This window comes from Schistocerca americana, chromosome 3 (genome assembly GCF_021461395.2).
Source record: "Schistocerca americana isolate TAMUIC-IGC-003095 chromosome 3, iqSchAmer2.1, whole genome shotgun sequence".
NCBI classification, from domain to species: Eukaryota; Metazoa; Arthropoda; class Insecta; order Orthoptera; family Acrididae; genus Schistocerca; species Schistocerca americana.
Genome location: NC_060121.1, coordinates 968,579,183 through 968,606,685, shown reverse-complemented (window position 1 = coordinate 968,606,685; position 27,503 = coordinate 968,579,183). Strand labels below are relative to the sequence as shown.

At 45.5% G+C, this 27,503-nt stretch overlaps 1 protein-coding gene and 1 pseudogene across 1 annotated transcript in view; both read right to left on the bottom strand.

The window, feature by feature from the left end:
• Window positions 1–27,503, bottom strand: part of LOC124606594 (mucin-1) — a 418,176-nt gene that overhangs the window by 299,828 nt on the left and 90,845 nt on the right. The gene's annotated exons all lie outside the window — the stretch shown is intronic.
• On the bottom strand, window positions 14,021–14,138 carry LOC124607954 (annotated as a pseudogene).

The window sequence follows — 27,503 nt, the reverse complement described above, 5'->3', positions numbered from 1 at the left end:
CTGTAGAGCTGTCAGAAGCATGCTTCTGTACAAGCAGCACCAGCAGATCGTCTGTGCATTCATGTCACGAGCTTGTAAACAGTAGCGAGTTACTCATTTAAATTTTCCAGACTGCTTTTGTAGTTTAAAACATTCAGTCCGGCACTGAGAATTGTCTTGAAAGACACCATGTTTACGCCAGTGACTGTTCAAATGGTTCTGAGCACTATGGGACTCAACTGCTGAGGTCATTAGTCCCCTAGAACTTAGAACTAGTTAAACCCAACTAACCTAAGGACATCACACACATCCACGCCCGAGGCAGGATTCGAACTGTGACCGTAGCGGTCTCGCGGTTCCAGACTGCAGCGCCAGAACCGCGCGGCCACTTCGACCGGCGCCAGTGACTGTCAAACTTTTTATTTCCAGCATTGCAATAACGGCCTTAGGTCATTATCGAATGCAGATATTTTGACTTTAAGCCCTGTCTGCTTTACACAAGCTGACACATTTATAAGTCGTTGTCATTTGCTGTTATATACATTCGTAACGCTGACATTTCAGACAGCTGAGCATCTCTTCACGCAACGAACTTGTGCATGAACATACCCGTCGGAGAGTGCTTACGAATAATTAAAGAAAAGAATGAGATTTTCACTCTGCAGCGGAGTGTGCGCTGATATGAAACTTCCTGGCAGATTAAAACTGTGTGCCCGACCGAGACTCGAACTCGGGACCTTTGCCTTTCGCGGGCAAGTGCTCTACCATCTGAGCCACTGAAGCACGACTGGCAGAAGTGAAGCTGTGAGTACCAGGCGTGAGTCGTGCTTCGGTAGCTCAGATGGTAGAGCACTTGCCAGCGAAAGGCAAAGGTCCCGAGTTCGAGTCTCGGTCGGGCACACAGTTTTAATCTGCCAGGAAGTTTCAATTAAAGAAAACCTAATCAAAAATAAGAAACTTAGTCCATGAGAAATTCTTGCATTAGTCAAACTTTTTGAACTCTCATTATCCTACAACTATTTTGATTTCAACGGTAAAAAGTATCGTCAAAAGGAAGGCGTTGCTACGGGCAGTAGCCTAGCAGGTACGCTAGCTGCCGTTTTTGTTAACGATCTAGAAAATGAATTCTATTTCGCACGTAAGACCTTGGAACAAAAAACGGTTTATTATAAGAGGTATGTTGATGTGGTACTTTTACTACTTCAGGGTCATGGAGGTAAAGTACAAAAGAATCAGTTGGCTTATGACTCTCACACAGGCACATCCTTGTCCCTGATGTGAAGGTTAGAAATGTCTCGTTTACATGAACTCATGGGCGACGCAGCTATCATTACTGTCGTTCGTTTGTACACATGCGTAGAAAAATCGGCACTGCAACAAGATTTGATTGCTGATTAACGTTGTCAATTTACATAACAAACTAAGATTTTCACTTTAGGATTTTTTTATTTAACTAGGGCGACTTGGCTCTAAAAATACGATGATGTGTAATGAGTGTCACGTCACACACTGAACAACATTTTAGATTGACCTGAAGATGGCGCGGTGATGAGCCGAAACAGGTAATCAGGGAAGAAAATTTGCGAACTTCAACAGATCGTGTATCTCCCCCCCCCCCCCCTCCCCTACCCCATTGGCAAAGTCATGGACAAACATTCAGAGGAGACCTCGGATGAATGGTGTGTGTGTGTGTGTGTGTGTGTGTGTGTGTGTGTGTGTGTAGAGAGAGAGAGGGGTGCGGGCGTGGCCATCCGCCTGCGGCTGTGGATTTATGCGGCAGGCGCTCCCATGTCAATGCAAAGCGCCCCGCTGCGGCCCGTTCATCGCAGCCAGACCCATCCTCGCTACAGATGCACGCGTACACCGGCCCCTCTCAGTCTGTCCAGCATTAGCCACGGGCCTCGATTTACGGCGTATGTTTTCCTATCGTGTTGTCGTTGTAACCATCAATCCCAAGAGATGCAGCTCTGCCCGCTAGTCTATCCTGTGTAAGTCTGTTCATCTCTGCATAACTACCGCGGCCTACACCCATCTGAAACTGCTTACTGTGTTCAAGTCTCCCTATCCTCCTACAATTTTTACCTTTCACTCTTCCCCACATTACCGACTTAATTATTCCTCGATGGCACAGAGTACATCTGTTTTTTTAGTCGAATTGCGCCGTAAGGCTCCTTTCTGCACAGTTCGATCCACCGCCTCTTATCCAGTTACTTGAAATCCGTCTATAATCATCGGTATTCTTGAAACTTCCTGGCAGATTAAAATTGTGTGCTGGACCGAGACTCGAACTCTGGACCTTTGCCTTTCGCGGGCAAGTGCTCTACCACCTGGGCACCTGCCCGCGAAAAGCAAAAGTCCCGAGTTCGAGTCTCGGTCCGGCACACAGTTTTAATCTGCCAGGAAGTTTCATATCAGCGCACACTCCGCTGCAGAGTAAAAATCTCATTCTATCAGTATTCTTCTCTACCACCAGACTTCAAAAGCCTCTTTTTGTTCTCGACTAAACTCCTTATCTCTCACGTTTCACTTTCATGTAAGGCTACACTTCAGACAAATACTTTCAGAAAAGTCATTCTAACATTGAAATTTGTACTCGACATTGTAAGATGGCAAGAACTATGCCCCTTACATGAAGTCATTAAAGATCACCTAACTCACTGTATTGCAGTAGTTCGAGTAACGAAGATTTTTGTGAGGTAAGTGTTTTGTGAAAGGTATAGGTTAATGTTAGTCAGGGCCATTCTTTTGTAGGGATTATTGAAAGTCAGATTGCGTTGCGCTAAAAATATTGTGTGTCAGTTTAAGCACAGTCATGTATAATATTTCAAAGGGGACGTTTCATCGTCTGGCGAACATATTGGAGCAGGTTTCACGCCCCCACCGTCACAATCACCGAGCGAGGTGCCACAGTGGCTAGCGCACTGGACTCGCATTCGGAAGGACGACGGTTCAATCCCGCGTCCGGCCATCCTGATTTAGGTTTTCGTTATTTCCCTAAATCGCTCTGGGCAAATTCGTGGATGGTTCGAATGGCTCTGAGCACTATGGGACTTAACATCTGTGGTCATCAGTCCCCTAGAACTTAGAACTACTTAAACCTAACTAACCTAAGGACATCACACACATCCATGCCCGAGGCAGAATTCGAACCTGCGACCGTAGCAGTCGCGCGGTTCCGGACTGCGCGCCTAGAACCGCTAGACCACCGCGGCCGGCGGGGATGGTTCCTTTGAAAGGGCACGGCCGACTTCCTTCCCCGTCCTTCCCTAATCCGATGAGACCGATGACCTCGCTGTCTGATCTTCTCCCGGAAACAACTCATCCCTCGTCACAATCTAGTGAATATGTTCCTAGTGGACCATGCGAACAGTCGGATGGAACGACCCATCACTCTAGAGATCTCAGCTGCACCGGAAGTACGTGGGTCTTACTAAAACGAGTTGAGGCACTCGTCCTGTCCCACCAGAGATCACATAGAGGCTGCTGTGGAGGAATGGAGCAATATCCCACAGACTATCTCGACAATTTGGTAAGGAGAACATTCGAAAGTGCCTCCAGCTTTATGCAAGAGGACATTGAGAAGAACATGTAGTGTTTGCAGTGAAATGTTTTGAAAGGTATTTATCTTCTTGATTTTCGTTTCCTTATGACTGTATCTCATAGAACAGAACCAGTTTTGTTTCCTGTTACATGCAGTATTGACACTAAAGTAATATGCGACATTTATGTTGACCACTGTACCTTCTGGTGCACCAGAAGAATGGATGATGATGATGATGATGTTTGGTTTGTGGGGCGCTCAACTGCGTGGTTATCAGCGCCCGTACAATTATCCAATCTTTGCTCAGTCCAATTTCGCCACTTTGGGTGATGATGAAATGATGAGGACAACACAAACACCCAGTCATCTCGAGGCAGGTGAAAATCCCTGACCCCGCCGGGAATCGAACCCGGGACCCCGTGCTCGGGAAGCGAGAACGCTACCGCGAGACTACGAGCGGCGGACCAGAAGAATGGAACCTTACACTCTCGGGAGAGAGAGCCGATACGTAACCGCGAATTCAGGATAAAGAGAAGCAGCGTGTGGGGGAAGGGAAGCCGTGTGGAGACATTAACTGCCGGCGTTGGTCGTTATCGAGTCGGCTGTCCGGCCGTCGCCGGTTTCCCCGCCGACAGGTGAGGTGACCGGTCGGGGCTCCGGCAGTGCGTGCACGCACTCGCAACGCCCATAACAGGAAGGGGCAGGCGCGCGTGCCCGCTACCTGCAGCTGCGCAGCACGTCCTGTCCACCTCGTCTCCACTGCGCGGGTCAATTACAACCGACTGTCTCTGCACGGTTTTAATCCCGCTAAAGTGAGCAAGATGTATTCAGATAGGCAAAATACCCTCAGACTTCAAGAAGAATATAATAATTCCAATCCCAAAGAAAGCAGGTGTTGACAGATGTGAAAATTACCGAACTATCAGTTTAATAAGTCATAGCTGTAAAATACTAACGCGAATTCTTTACGAATGGAAAAACTGGTAGAAGCCGACCTCGGGGAAGATCAGTTTGGATTCCGTAGAAATGTTGGAACACGTGAGGCAATACTGACCCTACGACTCATCTTAGCAGAAAGATTAAGGAAAGGCAAACCTACGTTTCTAGCATTTGTAGACTTAGAGAAGGCTTTTGACATTGTTGACTGGAATAATCTTTCAAATTTTAAAGATGGCAGGGGTAAAATACAGAGAGCGAAAGGCTATTTACAATTTGTACAGAAACCAGATGGCAGTTATAAGAGTCGAGGGGCATGAAAGGGAAGCAGTGGTTGGGAAGGGAGTAAGACAGGGTTGTAGCCTCTCCCCGATGTTGTTCAATCTGTATATTGAACAAGCAGTAAAGGAAACAAAAGAAAAGTTCGGAGTAGGTATTAAAATTCAGGGAGAAGAAATAAAAACTTTGAGGTTCGCCGATGCTATTGTAATTCTGTCAGAGACAGCAAAGGACTTGGAAGAGCAGTTGAACGGAATGGACAGTGTCTTGAAAGGAGGATATAAGATGAACATCAACAAAAGCAAAACGAGGATAATGGAATGTAGTAGAATTAAGTCGGGTGATGCTGAGGGAATTATATTAGGAAATGAGACACTTAATGTACACTTAATGTAGTAAAGGAGTTTTGCTATTTGGGGAGCAAAATAACTGATGATGGTCGAAGTAGGGAGGATATAAAATGTAGACTGTCAATGGCAAGGAAAGCGTTTCTGAAGAAGAGAAATTTGTTAACATAGAATATAGATTTAAGTATCAGGAAGTCATTTCTGAAAGTATTTGTATGGAGTGTAGCCATGTATGGAAGTGAAACATGGACGATAAATAGTTCTGACAGTAAGAGAATAGAAGTTTTCGAAATGTGGTGCTACAGAAGAATGTTGAAGATTAGGTGGGTAGATCGCGTAACTAATTAGGAGGTATTGAATAGGATTGGGGAGAAGAGAAGTTTGTGGGACAACTTGACTAGAAGAAGGGATCGGTTGTTAGGAGGGATCACCAAGTTAGCATTGGAGGGCTGCGTGGAGGGTAAAAATCGTAGAGGGAGACCAAGAGATGAATGCACTAAGCAGATTCAGAAGGATGTAGGCTGCAGTAGGTACTGGGAGATGAAGGAGCTTGCACAGGATAGATTAGCATGGAGAGCTGCATCAAACCAGTCTCAGGACTGAAGACCACAACAACAACAACAAAATGGCTCACACATACTTTCGCTGTGGCGTTCGACACAAGAATTTGCCTGGTACAGACCCTCGTAGGGACAAAATTTTTGTCGTCGGTATTTGGACAGCGTCGGGAGGAGAGGTGCTAAATTAGATTAGATGTATTTTTCGATCTATAGAGCCACAATCAGAGGGTCGTAAACGACCATGTCATAATACCAGATTACACAATTCGAGTACATACATACAAGAGAGAGAGACGGAGGGAGAGAGAGACGGAGGGAGAGAGAGACGGAGGGAGAGAGAGACGGAGGGAGAGAGAGACGGAGGGAGAGAGAGACGGAGGGAGAGAGAGACGGAGGGAGAGAGAGACGGAGGGAGAGGGAGAGAAAGAGAAAGAGAAAGAGAAAGAGAAAGAGAAAGAGAAAGAGAAAGAGAAAGAGAAAGAGAAAGAGAAAGAGAAAGAGAGAGAGGCACTAGTGTTATTCCCGGCTTATTAGTAGCGATTCACAACGACAAAATTGGGACAAATTTCGAAAACAGTGAGAAAAAAGTTGCAAACACATCAAATTTCCACCGAAATCAACACAATTTATTGGCATTTACTAATCTTCACGCCGGCCGGGATGGCCGGGCGGTTCTAGGCGCTACAGTCTGGAACCGCGTGACCGCTACTGTCGCAGGTTCGAATTCTGCCTCGGGCACGGATGTGTGTGATGTCCTTATGTTAGTTAGGTTTAAGTAGTTCTAAGTTCGAGGGGACTGACGACCTCAGAAGTTATATCCCATAATGCTCAGAGCCATTTGAACCATTTCTGAACTAATCTACGCCAAGACAAGTGCTGCAATAGACAGATTTAATGTATTGCCATTACATAGAAAGAAGGATTCTTTATTGTATGATTATATGATAGCGGAACAAACACTGGTAGCAGTTACTTCTGTAAAATATCTGGAAGTATGCGTACGGAATGATTTGATGTGGAATGATCATATAAAATTAATTGTTGGTAAGGCGGGTGCCAGGTTGAGATTCATTGGGAGAGTCCTTAGAAAATGTAGTCCATCAACAAGGGAGGTGGTTTACAAAACACTCGTTCGACCTATACTTGAGTATTGCTCATCAGTGTGGGATCCGTGCCAGGTCGGGTTGACAGAGGAGATAGAGAAGATCCAAAGAAGAGCGGCGCGTTTCGTCACAGGGTTATTTGGTAACCGTGATAGCGTTACGGAGATGTTTAGCAAACTCAAGTGGCAGACTCTGCAAGAGAGGCGCTCTGCATCGCGGTGTAGCTTGCTGTCCCGGTTTCGAGAGGGTGCGTTTCTGGATGAGGTATCGAATGTTTTGCTTCCCCCTACTTATACCTCCCGAGGAGATCACGAATGTAAAATTAGAGAGATTAGAGCGCGCACGGAGGCTTTCAGACAGTCGTTCTTCCCGCGAATCATACGCGACTGCAATAGGAAAGGGAGGTAATGACAGTGGCACGTAAAGTGCCTTCCGCCACACACCATTGGGTGGCTTGCGGAGTATAAATGTAGATGTAGATTTACGAGGATAAGGGAAAGACCGACCCATGAAAATCAGGTCGAAGAAAAACACCTTTGTAATCAGCGTAGTGAGCTCCTACCGTCACCTATTTAGCACGATTAGGGAAAGACCGACCCACCGACTTCAGGTCGAACAAGAACCCCCTTCTGTAACGTCACCTTAGAAAAATTAGTGAATGACTGTGGTGATAAACCCCTACGTCATTTGATTTTCAAACAGCTGAGCAAAACTGAACGTACTCAGACATGCACTAAAGTGACACACAATATTTTTAACGCAACGCAATCTGACTTTCAATAATCCCTACAAAAGAATGGCCCTGACTAACAATAGCCTATACCTATCCTGAATCACTTACCTCACAAAAATCTTCGTTACTCGAACAACTGCAATCAGCGAGCGCCAATACTGCCAGCTAAATAAAAGATTCAAACTACTGAAGGAACTAACTACTGATAGGCATAGTTAGCAAAGGAAAGATTATGATAGAGAACAAACAATGTATTTACCTTAATAGTGTTCAAAAGTCATAATATATATATCAGTTCATGACATCCATTCTTACAAATGTACTGTCTCTGATGGACACACGTCCAGATCATCCGCTCTCAAAACTCCGCCATCTGTCTCCCCACATCCACCACTGCTGGCGGCTCACCTCCAACTGCGCAAAGCTACGAGCTGTTAACAGGCAACTGCCCAACACTACAATAGCAAATTCCAATAATGCAAACCAGCCACAGACTGCACACAGCACAGTCAGTGATTTTCATATAGAGCGCTACATGGCGCTACCAACACAAAAACCTAAACAGCCGACTTACAGTTCTTCCAGCGAACCATACGCGACTGGAACAGGAAAGGGAGGTAATGACAGTGGCACGTAAAGTGCCCTCCGCCACACACCGTTGGGTGGCTTGCGGAGTCTAAATGTACATGTAGATTTACGAGGATAAGGCAAAGACCGATCGATCACAATCAGGTCAAAAAAAACACCTTTGTAATCAGTCTAGAGAGCTCCGACCGTCACCGATTTAGGAGGTTTAGGGAAAGACCGACCCACCATCTTCAGGTCGAACAAGAACCCCCTTCCCCCGCAGACGGAAATAGCGCACAGGTCAAGGATACAGGCACGGTCAGATGGCTCAAATGGCTGTGAGCACTATGGAACTTGACATCTGAGGTCATCAGTCCCCTAGAACTTAGAACTACTTAAACCTAACTAACCTAAGGACATCACACACATCCATGCCCGAGGCAGGATTCGAACCTGCGTCCGTAGCGGTCACGCGGTTCCAGACTGAAGCTCCTAGAACCGCACGGCCAGAAAATGATCTTACAATGTAACTGCAAATAAAGAAAAAATACGTAAAAAAATTCCTCCTAATCCATATGTGGCATACAGCAGACCAGTGCTTAACAGTATTGGTTAAAAACAGTCTTGGTTGCAATTTTAGTTTTTCATTTTTCAACGACGCGTTTCGCCTTATTTAGGCATCTTCAGGTTATCTTTTTTAGATGGACCCGAGAGGCAACAAGATCTGCACAACGCGTAAGCATATGCTTACTAACTGAGCCCGCATCTTACTCTGTTACTCGCTCCTGCGAACGGCAACGCGTTATGCAGATCTTGGTGCCTCTCGCGTCCATCTAGAAAAGATAACCTGAAGATGCCTAAATAAGGCGAAACGCGTCGTTGAAAAATAAAAAACTAAAATTGCAGCCAAGATAGTAAGCATTACTACCTGAGCCCCCATCTTACCCTGTTACTAGCTCCTGTGAACGGGAACGCGTTATGCAGATCTTGGTGCCTCTCGCGTCCATCTAGAAAAGATAACCTGAAGATGCCTAAATAAGGCGAAATGCGTCGTTGAAAAAAGAAAAACTAAAATTGCAACCAAGACAGTTTGTAACCAATACAAAAAATACGTAACTCTGTTTTTTTTCGAATCGCTAATTAAAACACTGCGACCCTCTCTTGAAGGAAGCAGCGTTCTCTACGTCGGCCTGCTTCGCCTGCAGAGCAGAGCCCGGCTTGAAGCCTCTGAGTAAACGCTACTGCCTGCTGGCAGCCTCCGGTGTGATGCAAGACGTACGGAGCGGCTGCCTTGGACTGACCCAACACGGAGGGGAGGAGAGCAGAGCAGAGCAGAGCAGAGGCAGATGCGCGGCCGAGGTCGGCGGGGTGCTCGGCCGCCTTCCGGCAGCGCGGCGGCGCGCGTCACGAACTGTTACACATGCGCGGGGCCTTTCACCGCGCCTCATGACGGCGCCGTTGCGGCACTCCGCCGATTGCCGGCAGCCGCGGATGCGCCGCGCTCCACGACCGCTCCAGATACCATCTGCCCCGCACGGCCACTCGGCAGGCTGCGGGCACCCGCCTGCGCTTCGGCAAAAAGCGCGTGCGTTCGCGTGCGTGCATCTGTATGCTAATGTGTGGCGCACAGTCCGGGGGTATCTTCTCTTCTCTCCTGCACACTCTACCACTAGTGTGGCTTTATTTTGCTTTCAATGTCAGTCTCCTCATTTACGCATACATAGTTAATAAGACTAGCAACCAAAGGGTATTTAACTTAGCAAAACACCTAGTACATAAATAATAACCCCCCCTCTAACAACCACAAAAACATTGGCATATAAACCAGGTAACAAGCTACTTCCCAACACCCATCTCAGTAGCACACACACACACACACCACACACACACACACACACACACACACACACACACACACACACAAGCTAAAACGTATCACCCCTCACTGTTACAAAATAAAAAGTTTTCCTAGTAGCCTTGATCAGTTATTATCGTAATTGAATTACTCGTACGTCAGGTGTGTTGCATATCCATCAGGCGTTGCTTCATCTCGATCGCTTTGACTGCTTATACATTCACTCTCCTCCTAGGCTGCCCTAGAAACCAGCAGTGTTGAACCGGAACGTAGTAATCGGCACTGGTGTACCAAAGTGAGTCAGGTTAAATACACACATCAAAAAACGTTTTTGTATCACCCCGGTCCCAGAACTCCTCAAGACAGACGTTGGCTTTGGATATTGTATCACAGACACAGTCCCTTTGACTCCTCTTCGGGCTATGTGCGACAGAGGGATAGATTCCGGAAACGAAAAGAGTGACTGCATAAGGTTTATTCCAAACTCAAATTAAAAATTTGACATATTTTTCTTCTTTGTGCATAGACCAGTTGCACAGATGACCATACGCACACAATAATAACACGTGCAAATGCTTAAAATGGCTCTGAGCACTATGGGACTTAACATCTATGGTCATCAGTCCCCTAGAACTTAGAACTACTTACACCTAAGTAACCTAAGGACATCACACACATCCATGCCCGAGGCAGGATTCGAACCTGCGACAGTAGCAGTCGCGCGGCTCCGGACTGAGCGCTTAGAACCGCTAGACCACCGCGTCCGGCCAATATCACGTGCACAAATAGAATAACATTATCTAGCATACATTTTAATACATCACTATTTCATATCTGACCAGATTCCAGGGTACATAGTACTTTTAAAAATACATCAAGCAAAGTCCAAATTCTTAAAAATTATTTAATAGAATTTAATAGTCCCCTTTTAAAGTGTTTCAGACTCATATAAAATCTGTCTGTGGTACAGAAATCCATGAAATAATCTCGAAGGAAATACCAGTCACGGACACAGTCCCTTTGCCTGTTCCTAGATGCCACTAAATCCGCCCAAACATGTAAACAATGATTCACGGGCAGCGCCTCTTAGACGGAGGGGGTCCGACAGCCGATCAGTTCCAGACAGTACACCAGGAAGGAGGTACATGGCTCGTGTTGTCTGTAGTTCAACCATGCCTAGACGGTTATACCGCGGTTCGGTCGCGTCCGCATTGTTACGTTGTGCCATGAAGGGCTCTCAGCAAGGGAAGTGCCCAGGCGTCTCGGAGTGAACCAAAGCGATGTCGTTTGGACATGGAGTAGATACAGAGAGACAGGAACTGTCGATGACATGCCTCGCTCAGGCCGCCCAAGGGCTACCACTGCAGTGGGTGACCGCTACCTACCGATTATGGCGCGGAGGAACCCTGACAGCGACGCCACCATGTTGAATAATATTATTCGTGCAGCCACAGGACTTCGTCTTACGACTCAAACGGTGCGCAATAGGCTGCATGATGCGCAACTTCACTCCCGACGTCCATGGGGAGGTCCATCTCTGCAACTACGACACCATGCAGCGCGGTACAGATGGGCCCAACAACATGTCGAATGGACCGCTCAGGATTGGCATTACGTTCTCTTCACCGATGTGTGTCACATATCCATTCAACCAGATAGTCGTCGGAGACGCGTTTGGAGGCAACCCGGTCAGGCTGAACGCCTTAGACACACTGTGCAGCGAGTGCAGCGAGGTGGAGGTTCCCTGCTGTTTTGGGGTGGCATTGTGTGGGGTCGACGTACGCCGCTGGTGGTCATGGAAGGCGGCGTGACGGCTGTACGATACGTGAATGCCACCTTCCGACCGATAGTGCAACTATATTGGCAGTACAATGGCGAGGCATTCGTCTTCATGGACGACAATTCCTGACTTCCTTCAGGCCGGCCGGAGTGGCCGAGAGATTCTAGGCGCTACAGCCTGGAACCGCGTGACCGCTACGGTCCTAGGTTCGAATCCTGCCTCGGGCATCGATGAGTGTGCTCTCCTTAGGTTAGTTGGGTTTAAGTAGTTCTAAGTTCTAGGGGACTGATGACCTCAGAAATTAAGTCCCCTGGTGCTCAGAGCCATTTTTTGAACTTCCTTCAGGATAACAGCATCGCCCGACTAGAGTGGCCAGCATGTTCTCCAGACATGAACGCTGTGCCTGGTGTGGACTGAAAGTGCTGTTTATGGACGACGGTACTCACCAACCACTCTGAGGGATCTACGCCGAATCGTCGTTGAGGAGTGGGACAATCTGGACCAACAGTGCCTTGATGTACTTGTGGATAGTAAGCCACGACGAATACAGGCATGCATGAATACAGGAGGACGTTCAAATGGTTGAAATGGCTCTGAGAACTATGGGACTTAACATCTGAGGTCATCAGTCCCCTAGAACTTAGAACTACTTAAACCTAACTAACCTAAGGACATCACACACATCCATGCCCGAGGCAGGATTTCAACCTGCGACCGTAGCAGCCGCGCGGTTCCGGACTGAAGCGGCCAGCGTGCCTCAATTTTCACTTGAGCACTTCGTGACTGACTGCTCATCTGACAAGGAGGCTGTACGGATTAGATTTTAGTATGTTTTTAAAAAATTTATCGTACATAAAGTTCAGACCTCAAATATCAATCACTCAAAGCACTTCCATTCGACTCTCAAAAATTATCGAGGAAATCGACTTTGAAGATTTCTGAGCGTCTTTAATATCCTAAACCGGGTTAAATTTTTCGGCAGTCCGCGTGGCTTTATGGGATAACGTCCGCCTCCCATGTGGATAGCCCGCGTTTGATTCCAGGCTGTGGCAATTTTCAAACAAAACAGTATGTTCTACGAGCATTTCCGTGAAACATAAAATACATAAAGCCGAAAAACATTTTGAATTTTTTTTAAAAATTTAAACAATTTTCTTTTATGAAAGATCGATTCCTCTGTGTGTTTCTATGCATCCAATTACACATACAATTGGATGCATAGAAACACGCAGAGGAATAATAGATGCTGTCACAGCCACTAAAGGAAAACGAACAAAAGACAATCTCATTCCGCGCGATCAAAACCAGATATACGAGGTGAATGTGGATATATAAAGAATATGCAATCGAGAAAGTAGTGTGTGTCAGTGTAGTGCATTGTGCTAGAAGTTGAACACCTGTGTTTACGAGAACGCATAAGAGACGTGTGGGTCCAGAGAAGCGTGAGTGGAGGATGGGATGGAACAGCTTTTAGACATGAAAACTGCTTTTGATCTCGTTGAACCGATTTGTAAGGAAAGCCACAACTGTCTCAGTGACCACCGAAGAAAGCTTCGTCCCACCTCAGCGGCTCACAACAGGCCACGGCAGTCCACCCACCCCACCGCCGGCCTACACCGAACCCAGGGTGGTTGTGCGGTTCGGCCCCCAGCGGACCCCCGTGGGAACGTCTCATACCAGACGAGTGTAACTCCAAAATTTTGCGTCGTAGAATAATTATGATGTATACATGCGTGGAAACAGTGTTTGTGTAGCAATCGCTGACATAGTGTAACTGATGCGGAATGAGGGGAACCAGCCCGCATTCGCCGAGGCAGAGGGAAAACCGCCTTGAAAACCATCCACAGGCTGGCCGGCACACCGGACCTCCACACTAATCCGCCGAGCGCTGAAACTGGAAACCCTCGGCCCAAATACCGAACTGGAGCGACTCCATTTGTTCCAGTACGGGAAGTTCCATTTAACATTTTCTTTAACTTCGCCTGAATATGAGTAACCGGAATTTTAAACTGGTAGTAGTTGCCATTACATTAAAACGGAAATCCATTGAGCGCCGCATAAGAAGGGAGGCGAAAAAACAACTTTCATTGCGCTTCTCTTTTAAACAAGCGTTGAAAGTCTCAGAGTTTGTTTTAGTGTTACTGCTGCATTAAAGCCACAAGTGGCCCACCGGGACCATCCGACCGCCGTGTCATCCTCATTTAGGATGGGGATAGGTGGGGCGTGTGGTCAGCACACCGCTCTCCCGGTCGTTATGACGGTTTTCTGTGACCGGATCCGCTACTATTCGGTCGAGTAGTTCCTCAAGTGGCATCACGAGGCTGAGTGCACCCCGAAAAATGACAACAGTGCACGGCGGCCTCGATGGTCACCCATCCAAGTGCCGGCCACGCCCGACAGCGCTTAACTTCGGTGATCTGACGGGAACCGGTGTATCCGCTGCGGCAAGGCCGTTGCCACTGCTGTATTAGCATATCAATTAATTTTCAGGGAAAGAAGACTAAACGTGCAAGGTGACGGCAAGTCACCTGTCACTAGCTCCGTCGCTGGACGATAGGTGGAAGGAAGCAACCTTGCTCAGCTTACCGGCAAATAAGTTTCATGTATGATTTTGTTTAAAGAATGTAGAATAGGAGAGTTATTTAAATGTAACAAAAGTTTTGATATATTACCTCACCTAATAAATTATTACTTTGACCTAGTTGCTGTCTGAGGAACGGGGCGCAAATTAAGTCAAACCGCTGAGCTCTGGTGTGTGCGCAGGTATCGCGTGTGTGTGTGTGTGTGTGTGTGTGTGTGTGTGTGTGTGTGTGTGTGTGTGTACCGACTGCGCAACGTAAACGGTAGCGGGACGGTCGGAGGTCGACAGACGGTAGCTGTCCTCGCGACGGCCATAAATGTCAGCGCGCCTCTAAATGAGCTGCTCCAGCAGCCGGGTGGGCGCCAAGGAACCGAGCAATGATGCCTTTTTTGCGGCTACTGGCTGTCTGTCACGACCGCTAGTACAGCAGCTTTATCTCCGTGCAAAATGCAGAAATACACGCGACGCATAAATAAATGGATCAGTCCACATGTGGAATCACACAAACATTTACATGTCGTCTATAACGTAGGAACAGAAAGTCCATAATACTTGCACATGTGGGAGAACCACATGTAATACACAGTACGTACGTTCGTATGCGACATCCATCCACCGAAAATCCGCATTATTCCGTACGTGTACCTCAGGTTATTCTCTCGATAAATCCACATCCAGACTCAGTATGCACATCCATATGCAGATTCATGGGCTCTGAGCACTATGGGACTTAACATCTGAGGTCATCAGTCCCGTAGAACTTAGAACTACTTAAACCTAACTAACCTAAGGACATCACACACATCCATGCCCGAGGCAGGATTCGAACCTGCGGCCGTAGCGGTTTCACGATTCCAGACTGAAGCGCCTAGAACCGCTCGGCCACACCGGCCGGCACGCAGATTCAGTGTGCAGAGTCCGCATATTGGTGTACCGAATAATTTGAGGTACATGTGCGGAACGATAGGGGTGTTTTAGTGGGTGCATGTCAAAAAAGGAACTAAAGCTTTACTCCAGGTGGTCCTCCACATGTGTTATAAACTTTCCGATCATATCCAATACAGATAATGTTAATGTTTGTGTTTGGTTCCACTTGTGGACTGCCGGATTAATTTGAATGCAACATCTGTAGCGGCGTGTTGCACACAGATAATCTGTATATTTCTCGAAGATAACTATACAGTCGAAACTGGCTAATAACAAATAAACCGAAAACTGTACATCCCATAACGAACAATGTTTTCTACTTGGAAAAATAAACACTGAGGTGACTCGCTTGCCGTGTGGGAGGACTGCCGCTGCCCGACAGGGTCGTCAAACTTGAGCTTATATTTCCCAAAAACTCTTTGAGAAGTTAATGGTACTAGAGCAACACTCGTAACAGCTAAGTACTGGGTGGTTATAATCAATGTGCAGCTACTCACAGAGATCCAGTGTGGGCCGTAATTATCGTAGGGCAGCGAAACTCGGCAAGATATTCCAATGCGTTAATGCGGAATAGATTTACGTTGAAAAAAAAAAATTTGTTCCAGTCTTGGTCACCAGAAGCAAATCTGGCGCTGTGAATGCAACAGAGACGTATAGAAATGTTACCATATGCAATGGGTTAGGCACGGGATAGGGCAGATGGGATCAAATAAACGAGAAAGGCATAATGCTGATTTTATTATTAACCGTCGCTTACACAATTTGTTCAATATGAACACCGCAAAAGTCGAGGAGATGCTGTACAGCGCCAGATTTGCACCTGGTGGCCAAAATTGGAACTAATTTTTTTTTTTTTTTTCGAGAGTAAATCGGTTCGCATTAACGCACTAGCATGTGTACAAAGTTTCGCTACCATACGATAATAGCAGCCCACAATGGATCTCCGTGGACAGCTACACTGTTATAACCACCTGGTATATACCACAACAGCGTCAAAGACCAGCAAAATCGGTGACCCAGTGGGTGAACGTTTCTCTTGTAAGAAGAGAAAGTCGCGAGAAACTGGAAAATGATCAAGAAGTGGTTTAGACAACTGTGCGGACAATCGTTATCACAAAAAAACAAGCACTAAAGGAAAACAGAGGAAAACGCTACCACTTCCCGCAGCGATAATCGTGGCGCAACTAAGCCATCTGCAGAAACAGAATCTATAGCAGGTAATCAGGAGGGGGGGTTTAAGATCATTTTCCAGAGACACGGTGACACCGCTATTACAACATAACGTTAAAAAGAAGCACTATATGTCGCTATCTACATAGAACTCCACAAATCGTTACGTGTCTTGCTCATTGTAATGATTTTGTTGATCTACTCCAGCGTCGATACGTACCGAGTATTCTTTCAGAAGTTGCTCGCGCATTGATACACAGCCCTAGTACGTTTTTAGCCGAACGTTATTACACCCACAGTGCAATAGTAGCCCAACTTCATACCAAGAATAAAAAGGGCAAATGCAATGTAATAACATGAAAAGTATTCACAGTTTCGAATACGAACAACCAGCTTTGGCTATCCGTGCGGTACCCATGCCACACCCAAGCTTCCAAATGTCATCTGGCACAAATTTTCATCGTCGTCATTCCCTTATGCAGTTGATGGTTGTTCGTGTCGACACCTGCGAATATATTTCATGTATTTCATTACAGTTGTAGTCCACGGAATGCCTGTTGCTTTGGACATGCTTGCATGTAGTAGTCCTTAACACCACAAGCATTGGAATATCGCACTCATAATTCGATAGTCTGCAACGATTTTCAGGAAAGAGGCCACCAAACTGCTTCAAAACCTTTCTCTATTCTGCGGCGCTGTGTGCTGTGGAATGCCGATAATGCAGGACGACACAGGGTAAGGAATTTTCCTGCCAACGAAAATCAATAGTCCTACCTGTCACACAGCGTCGACAACACGAGAAGACTTCAGCAGCGGTACTCACCTGAAAGAGACAGGACATTTGGTATAAATTACAGGAAAATAAAATTTTTTTGTTCGTAAAACGTATTTTTACTTTTATTCTACTGGAACTGTCTATAAAACTTGAATGAAGAAAACTTTGTTATATGCACACAACACTTCAGAAGAGAAAAACAGTAATAACTATTTTAAACATAATAATAATACGAGGGTTGCCCAGAAACTAATGCACCGCCTTTTTTTCCTTCAACAATTCTTTATTGAACATAATAAGAATAATATACAGGAAAGAATGGTGTTTTATCTATACGCCCTATTTTTCCACGTAATCACCGTCCAGTTCTATAGCCTGCCTCCAGCGCGAAACAAGGGCGTGTATGACCTGTTGGTGCACACACTTTTGAATATCCAGGAGTGCGGATAATTGCATCCTCCCTCCCTTTGCTGGTTGACAGATGCAGCGCCATCTGCCGAATCGGAATGCGTCTGTCCTCGCGAACGACTACATCAGCTCGCTGCAACGTGTCAGGTGTGACAGCCGTGGATGCCCCCCCCCCCCCCTTCCGGTGCAAATAGTGAAGCTGTGCCGAAACGCCTCCTGGTGACCTCATTCTCCGTGCCCAGTGAGAGTAACTGAACTTCTGTCGACAGCAGATGCTCCTTAGACTTTGCACAAGCGTTTGTGATTATTCCTCACACTTTCTATCACTGCAGTGAGAAATTCAATGACGGCATGTTGCTTATAACGTACGTCACCTACAGACACTATTTGAAACTGTCCTGCAGCTACGCTATCTGTCGGAAGTGACGGAAACTTGGGGCGCTCATTCAGGAGACTACAAATAATACATACGTAACGTATCACATTCGTAGCATTGTTTTCGACTGAGAAAAAAAAATGCACTGCATTACTTTTTGGGTAATAATAAAATAAAATGTGCGTTTTGTAACAACATCGACGCTGTACTATTGTACATATAAGTAAATTTTTTTTTCCATCTGATTTTTCGATAAATTAGTGTGATTGATGTTCTGATTTAATTTCTTTTTTGTTTCATGTCATTGTGTTAAGAAAACTGTAAATAAGTTTTAATGTGAATACACTGCTGGTCACCGCAAATGCAACACCCTGAAGGAAGCACCCCAATCAAGTGAAATTTACACCACGGGTTTGCAGCGATGAGATATGCAACTGATTAGAATTTCAGCGCAGACGCACATCACGCGCGCCTGTGGCGCCACCTCATAGCGCCATTTAAGGCTTGGCGATTTCGACGAGTGTACGCTCGGCACGTGTGTTTACCTTGTGGTTGTTTCACAAGACGATCAGTTATGCCTCGTAGACAACAGCGAACATCGTTTGATCAAGTATCCGGGTTCGACAGAGGAAGGATAGTGGCTTACCGAGATTGTGGATTATCATACAGAGAAATCGCTAGTCGTGTTGGACGAAACCAAACAACTGTAATGCGGAGGGTACGGACCGCATTCACCTCGGTGCACCACTGCACGTGCTGATAGGCAAATTGTGCGCATGGCAGTGACGGATCGCTCAGTGACATCCCGAACCGTAGCACAGCACATTGCGTCTGTAACGCATCATCCAGTGTCTGCGCGTACCATTCGACGCCGTTTACAGCAGAGTGGTCTGTCCGCAAGACGCCCATTGCTTCGTCTACCATTGACGCAGAACCACAGACGTCTCCGTCGCCAATGGTGTGATGACAGACGGATGTGGACGGCAGAATGGAATGACGTTGTCTTTACTGACGAGGCACGCTTCTGTCTGCAGCACCACGATGGTCGGATTCGAGTGTGGAGACACCGTGGAGAGAGGATGCTGGACAGCTGCATTATGCACCGCCACACTGGTCTTGCACCGGGTATTATGGTATGGGGCGGTATTGGATATTACTCTCGCACGCCTCTAGTACGCATTGCCGGTACTTTAAATAGCCGGCGCTACATATCCGAGGTGCTGGAGCCAGTTGTCCTTCCTTACCTTCAGGGCTCGGCCACAGCCATATTTCAACAGGATAATGCGCCACCACACGTGGCACGCATTGTCCAAAGGTTCTTCGTCAATAACCAGATTGAAGTGCTTCCCTGGCCGGCTCGCTCTCCGGATCTTTCGCCGATAGAAAACATGTGGTCCACGGTTGCTCAACGAGTGACCCAGATTACGTCCCCAGCTGCCACACCAGATGATCTCTGGCAACGTGTGGAAGCTGCTTGGGCTGCTGTACCCCAGGAACACATCCAACGTCTCTTTGACTCAATGCCGAGACGTGTGGCAGCGGTGATCTCCAACAATGGCGGCTACTCTGGCTACTGATTCTGGCAGGAACCACATGTCACAGACGTCTGTAAACGTAATCATTTGATACTTGGTCAACATGTTATCTACAAAATAAATTTTGTTGTGCTACCTCTTGTCTTTCTTGGTGCTGCATTTACGATGGCCAGCAGTGTATTAATGTTTATGTCAAATGTCAAGCAATATTGTAATAGAACTGAAATGTAACAAATGTTGAAATTATTGTAAGATGTTTAAAATTGTAACTGTGCGTCTGGTCCATACGTAGGCAATGTATTAGGATATGTAGAATGCAAAACCTCGGGTGAATACCCTGTCTGTAGGGGAGCGGTAAAAGGTGGATGGCAGGCGAGCGCGGGAAAATGCACGGGTGCTGCACGGCACAACGGGCTCAGCAGTAGTAGTCGGAGTTTGGCACTGGTTTGAGCAACACCTTCTGGAGCGAGGAGGCTCTCCTGGAAGACGTAGTTTCACTGAGCCTCGGGTATGCCGTTCCAACGCCCATACAGCATGGCAAAATTCCATAGGCACTAAATGGAAAAGTATTGCGGCGCTAAGAAGAATTAAAGTGCCGATACGTCAAGAGCCATAGCTGTGGTTGTATGTGTGCTCTGTGCCTCGCCATCTCGCCGCCCGCCAACCGCCGCATCGATACAAACAGGTGGAAACTTCTAGTACTGTATTCGTATGGACCAGTGTTACTTTTGTTCCATACTGTTCAATAACAACTTAAATTTTACCAGAACTTTCCTATCATTTAATTATCCTCACAACTAACCTAGATAGGGTCCTTTCCAAATGTTGTGCAATCCGAGTGTCCCGAAATGAAAAATTAAATTTTGTGTTAATAATAATTACTTGCAGACCTAACTATGTAAGAATGGTGTTTAAAGAACTGTTTTGTTAATGAACCAGTAAATGAATAACGAAGGTCTGACAAAGTTAGAAGATAACTTTGATATTGATTTAGTAATGAAGTTTAATTATTTCGAGACAGATATAATGGTATTTAAATGAGCAGGAAATAAGATAAAAAGAATAGTATCTCATATATTGGAAATCTTGAGCGCATAATGATTTCAATAATAAATTTTTTAATACAGTGATCACAACAGTTTCAGGGCCCCCCCCCCCTTTTTTATTCATTTAAATTTTGAAGTGTTCCACATTGGTTTGATCGGCAAAAGTTAAAGTCAATATAAAAGCCAAAATTCATCAGAGTTTTGTCTTTATCAAAATTGACATTTTGTGTGTGACTCGAAAGTGCTGTTTCTAGGGTAGCCTATGCCCGAATTTAATCAGATCAATGGACAGTACAAAGTTTTGTAGTATACATTATAGTGTAGTGTTATGTATTTATGGTTTTTCCATATCAGTACAGAACGTGAAACTATCAGTTCAATAGATTTTCTGGTTCTAAAATTTACTATATTATGCAGTGTTACTACGTGTTGGTTTGCATGAATATACACCAACTTGTACAGGGAAGAAACTCAGTTAATGCTTAATTAGGCTGGCGACCGTATTGTTAACCAATTGGTAGCATCTTCTGTGTTGCTTTTTGTCCGTCCTGACGTGTAGTTGCGTTTCGGACTTACTTGACGTATCATTGTTATTACAGAGTGGGTGTAAGTCTGATTTGCCTCCATTCAGGTACACGCGGCCAATATCTATACGAAAATCCTGTCTCGTAAGGTAAACCCCACTCACATACCATACTACAGGCATTAATGAGTATTGTGTGCTCCACGCGCACGTTACAGTTTGTCTAGGGCCTCCTGTCGGGTAGACAGATCGCCTGGTCTAAATATTTTTAATTGATGCCACTTCGGCGACATGATTTTATTTCATTTATTCGTGTCAGAAGCATTTACGATGTATAAAACAATGTGCAATATTTACATGTCGTGTGTATACGAGGTGTGGCTAGAAAAAAACCGGACTAGTACTGGTGAAACAATAAAACGAATGCAATAAGGCTGAAAGTCGCGTGGCCTGTCACGTGACTCTCGCTCCGCCTACTGCTCGAGTTTCATCTGCCTCCTGCACTCAGTCTGCCCGTGGCGTCTGTTTTAAGTAGTTGACGTTTTGTCTGTGCGTCGGAAAATGTTGAGTGTACAGAAAGAACAGCGTGTTAACATCAAATTTTGTTTCAAACTAGGAAAATCTGCAAGTGAAACGTTTGTAATGTTACAACAAGTGTACGGCGATGATTGTTTATCGCGAACACAAGTGTTTGAGTGGTTTAAACGATTTAAAGATGGCCGCGAAGACACCAGTGATGACACTCGCACTGGCAGACCATTGTCAGCAAAAACTGATGCAAACATTGGAAAAATCGGTAAACTTGTTCGACAAGATCGCCGTTTAACAATCAGAGCAGTGTCTGAGTTAACAGGGGTTGACAAGGAAAGTGTTAGGCAGATTCTTCATGAAAGTTTCAACATGAACAAAGTGTGTTCAAAAATGGTTCCAAAGTGTCTCACAATTGAACAGAAGGAACGCCGAAGAATGATTTGTTCTGACATCCTGGAAAACATTGAAAGTGATCCCACCTTCTTACAAAATGTTATTACTTGCGATGAATCGTGGTTTTTTACTTACGATCCCGAAACTAAACGCCAATCGATGCATTGGAAAACTCCTGGTTCTCCACGACAAAAAAAAGCACAAATGTCAAAATCGAAATTCAAGGCAATGATGATTTTTTTTTTTTTTTGACATCAAAGGGATTGTGTACATTGATTGGGTACCAGAGGGACAAACAGTGAATCAGCATTACTACATTAGCGTCCTGGCTACCCTACGTGAGCGAGTACGGAGAAAACGGAACGATTTGTGGAGAAAAAAGCCATGGATCCTTCACCAAGACAATGCCCCAGCTCACAGTGCGTTGTCAGTGAAGACGTTTTTGGCAAAACACAACATTCCCATCTTAGATCATCCACCCTACTCACCTGATTTGGCCCCCTGTGACTTTTTTCTTTTCCCTAAAGTCAAGTCAGCTTTGAAAGGAACTAGATTTGAGACTGTTGAAGCAGTAAAAGAAAAAGCGACGGAAGTAATGTATGGACTTACCGAAAATGATCTGCAACATTGCTATGAACAGTGGAAAATTCGTATGGAGCGGTGTAGAGACCGAGGAGGAGAGTACATTGAAGGAGATAACATGAAATTGTAAATAATTGTAAATAAATGTTTTTTCCAGCATCAGTCCGGTTTTTTTCTAGCCGCACCTCGTATATATTTACATGACAATTATTTATACTTTTGCCGCCCAGAAGTTACCGACCTCTATTACAGTTGGCGTTACAGGTAGCAGGCCTTCTGTTGTGCATGTTGCTGGACATTGGGTGCACTGGAGCAGGTGGAAGGTCGTCTGCGTTGCTCCACGCTCACTGGGGAGGAGGGGGGGGGGCTCCTCTAGGAAACCCCAAACTGCTCTTACATTTCGTGACACTCGAGCGTAGTCTGTTGAGGGATCTCCATGTATTCCAATTCTGTGTGTAGCCGGGTGGTGGTCTTTCGCTTGGTGTAATCCATCCTACAGTAGTGGTAAGCTTTGCACGCCACAGTTCGATTCGCCATTGCTGTGGTGGCCCAACTACAGCCTCGGTAGATCTGAGGAAGCTCTTTCTGGATTTTAGTCGTGGGTTTACTTGTTGATAGTAACATAGGGGGGTGAGCTTCAGACGTTTCTGATTTTTCTTCTCATTTTTTGCTGCTACCTCTCGGCGGATGTCGGGGGGTGCAATTCCCGCGAGACGACATGACTATCGATGAGGATGAAATGATGGTGAAGACAACATCCAGTCCCCGAGCGGAGAAAATGCCTTACCCGGCTCAATATCGAACCCGGCCCCTCGCATGGCATTCTGCCCCGCGGACAATAATAATAATAATAATAATAATAATAATAATGTTATTCAATTTGTATATTCAGCAAGCAGTAAAGGAAACAAAAGAGAAATTCGGAGTAGGAATCAAAATCCAGAGAGAAGAAATAAAAACTTTGAAGTTCGCCGATGACATTGTAATTCTGTCAGAGACAGCAAAGGACCTGGAAGAGCAGCTGAACGGAATGGACGGTGTCTTGAAAGGAGGATATAAAATGAACATCAACACGAGCAAAACAAGGATAATGGAATGTAGTCGAATTGCTGCGCGGGATTAGCCGAGCGGTCTGGGGCGCTGAAGTCATGGACTGTGCGGCTGGTCCCGGCGGAGGTTCGAGTCCTCCCTCGGGTGTGTGTGTGTGTGTGTGTGTGTGTGTGTGTGTGTGTGTGTGTTTTTGACCTTAGAATAATTTAGGTTAAGTAGTGTCTAAACTTAGGGACTGATGAACTTAGCAGTTAAGTCCCATAAGATTTCACACACATTTGAACATTTTTGTAATCGAATTAAATCGGGTAATGTTGCGGTTATTAGATTAGGAAATCAGACGCTTAAAGTAGTTAATGAGTTTTGCTATTTGGGGAGAAAAATAACTGATGATGGTCGACGTAGAGAGGATATAAAACGTAGACTGGTAATGGAAAGGAAAGCATTTCTGAAGAAGAGAAATTTGTTAACATCGAGTATAGGTTTAAGTGTCAGGAAGTCGATTTTGAAAGTATTTGTATGGAGTGTAGCCATGTATGGAAGTGAAACATGGACGATAAATTGTTTAGACAAGAAGAGAATAGAAGCTTTCGAAATGTGGTGCTACAGAAGAATGCTGAAGATTAGATGGTTAGATCACATAACAAATTAGGAGGTATTGAATAGAATTGGAGAGAAGAGGAGTTTGTGGCACAACTTGACAAGAAGAAGGGATCGGTTGATAGGGCATGTTCTGAGGCATCAAGGGATCACAAATTTAGCATTGAAGGGCAGCGTGGAGGGTAAAAATCGTAGAGGGAGGCCAAGAGATGAATACACTAAGCAGATTCAGAAGGATGTAGGCTGCAGTAGGTACTGGGAGATGAAGAAGCTTGCACAGGATAGAATAGCATGGGCAGCTGTATCAAACTAGTCTCAGGACTGAAGACCATAACAACAAATTTAAAAAAGTATTTCTTAAATACTGTAAAATTGATAAAATAGATTTTCGCACAGTTGTCTCTCTTAGCATCATGTAACATACAGTAAAAATATTAAGGTCCTGGCATCAAATAGTTTTTTTCAGAAATGGGTCAAATACTTGCCTAAAGTAACATGGGTTAGACAGGAAGGGTGTGTTCCTCTTAGCAACAGCAGCTACCTTCTACAGGAAAATGTGACGCTATTTTTAAAGAATCTACATGCATTGTTTCCGTAGAGGTACTTTCACGACAAAAGGAGAAAATGTGTGGTTTGTGCCAAGCAAGTAACGAACGCCAGTAGTGTCGTTACAACAGCAAGTTCCCGGCGCCTCCACAGTAAGATAGAGAGAGAGCTGTGCAGGTGCGCCGGTAGCCGGCAGCGAGCAGCGGGCAGCGGGCTTAGCCCCGTCCCTGGTAACCCGGCGACCTCTGGACTGGTTGGGCCCGCATTCGGTTACGCGGACCCACAAAACGACGACCGGCCGCCGCACCCGAAATTGAGGCCGCTCGTTACGTATTCGCCTCGAAAAACGATCAGCAAGGAGTGTCGATGTAAAGCAGTCTAGGCGAGTCGCGTCTGCGATGTCTCCAGACCAGGGACTTCGTTCTCGCGTCTTGTAATACAGGGTGATTCAAAAAGAATACCACAACTTTAAAAATGTGTATTTAATGAAAGAAACATAATACAACCTTCTGTTGTACATCATTACAAAGAGTATTTAAAAAGGTTTTTTTCACTAAAAAACAAGTTCAGAGATGTTCAATACGGCCCCCTCCAGAAACTCGAGCAATATCAACCCGATACTCCAACTCGTTCCACACTCTCTGTAGCATATCAGGCGTAACAGTTTGGATAGCTGCTGTTATTTCTCGTTTCAAATCATCAATGGTGGCTGGGAGAGGTGGCCGAAACACCATATCCTTAACATACCCCCATAAGAAAAAATCGCAGGGGGTAAGATCAGGGCTTCTTGGAGGCCAGTGATGAAGTGCTCTGTCACGGGCTGCCTGGCGGCCGATCCATCGCCTCGGGTAGTTGACGTTCAGGTAGTTACGGACAGATAAGTGCCAATGTGGTGGCGCTCCATCCTGCTGAAATATTAATTGTTGTGCTTCTTGTTCGAGCTGAGGGAACAGCCAATTCTCTGACACCTCCAGATACTGTTGTCCAGTTACAGTAGCACCTTCGAAGAAAAAGGGACCAAAAACTTTCTTGGCTGAAATGGCACAGAAAACGTTCACCTTAGGCGAGTCACGTTCATACTGAGTTGTTTCCCGCGGATTCTCAGTGCCCCATATACAGACATTGTGACGGTTGACTTTCCCGTTAGTGTGGAAAGTTGCTTCATCACTAAACACAATCTTTGAAACGAAAGATTCATCTGTTTCCATTTGAGCAAGGATAAAATCACAGAAATCGATTCTTTTAATCTTATCAGCTGCAGACAGTGCTTGAACCAATTTCAGACGTTCAGGTTTCATAACTAACCTTTTTCGTAGGACTCTCCATACAGTTGATTGTGGAATTTGCAGCTCTCTGCTAGCTCTGCGAGTCGATTTTCCTGGGCTGCGAACAAATGCTTGCTGGATGCGTGCTACATTTTCATCACTCATTCTCGGCCGTCCAGAACTTTTCCCTTTGCACAAACACCCATTCTCTGTAAACTGTTTATACCAACGTTTAATACACCACCTATCAGGAGGTTTAACACCATACTTCGTTCGAAATGCACGCTGAACAACTGTCGTCGATTCACTTCTGCCGTACTCAATAACACAAAAAGCTTTCTGTTGAGCGGTCGCCATCTTAGCATCAACTGACGCTGACGCCTAGTCAACAGCGCCTCAAGCGAACAAATGTACAACTAAATGAAACTTTATAGCTCCCTTAATTCGCCGACAGATAGCGCTTAGCTCTGCCTTTTGTCGTTGCAGAGTTTTAAATTTCTAAAGTTGTGGTATTCTTTTTGAATCACACTGTAGAGCGGCGACCTTCGGTGAACCATGTAGCATCGAGATCCACGTACTGTGAGAGGGAATATGTTTACGCGGCAGAGGTGTGAACCGAGATTATATCCGCAGATCGGATTAGCGACCTAAATTCGGCCACGGCCGACACGTTGCCGTTTTTGGTTTCGACACTGATACATGTACAGGTGGAGGAGAGTTGGGTGACATCCAAAAGATCTGCGACGTGGAGGACGTTTTGACTGGTGTTGTAGAGGTTTCGATCGCAGCAGTATATTCAGGTTGATCGTAGGGGGTAGGTAGAATGCAGAAAGATCTTAAAACCCAAAACGCCCGGTGAGACTAAGAAGAAGAGAGGACTTTTTTAGAAAACTTAACCAGCATTAGGGAGCCTTAACGGCATAACCATAGTCGTCACCGCACGTTTTAGGCTTTGCCTGTTGCGCCTGTTTTTGTAGAAATTAGTCCAAATTGTAGCATCTGATGTTGGGTCTCGCTATGCTTCTTCGTCCTGTTTGTATCTTTATTGTATTTTTGGCACTCTGTCATTCTCTAACTCGTCCTGACCTTTTACATTTAGGGACATTAACCGTAATTCTACTTTAATTTCTGTATTTTACTTCTGATGTTTTCTTTAATATCATTTCTACATCCTTGATTTCCAGTATACGCTTTTCAGAGTGCTGTGGCTAAATTAGCAAAAACGAAACCCTTATAGGATCATTTTATTGTCCATCCACCTGTTATGACCCTTTTTGTTCAGGATCGGTAGAGGCATCAAATTGAAATTTGTGTCAAATACTAAGAGCTGCAGTCCGTTTCAGCCAACGAACCTGTCGCATTGGTGCACCGGTTCCCGTCAGATCACCGAAATTAAGCACTGTTGGGCTTGGTTAGCAGTTGGATGGGTGACCGTCCGGGCCTGCCGATCGCTGTTGACAAGAGGGGACCACTCAGCCCTTGTGAGGTCAGATGGAGAGCTATCTGTCTGAGAAG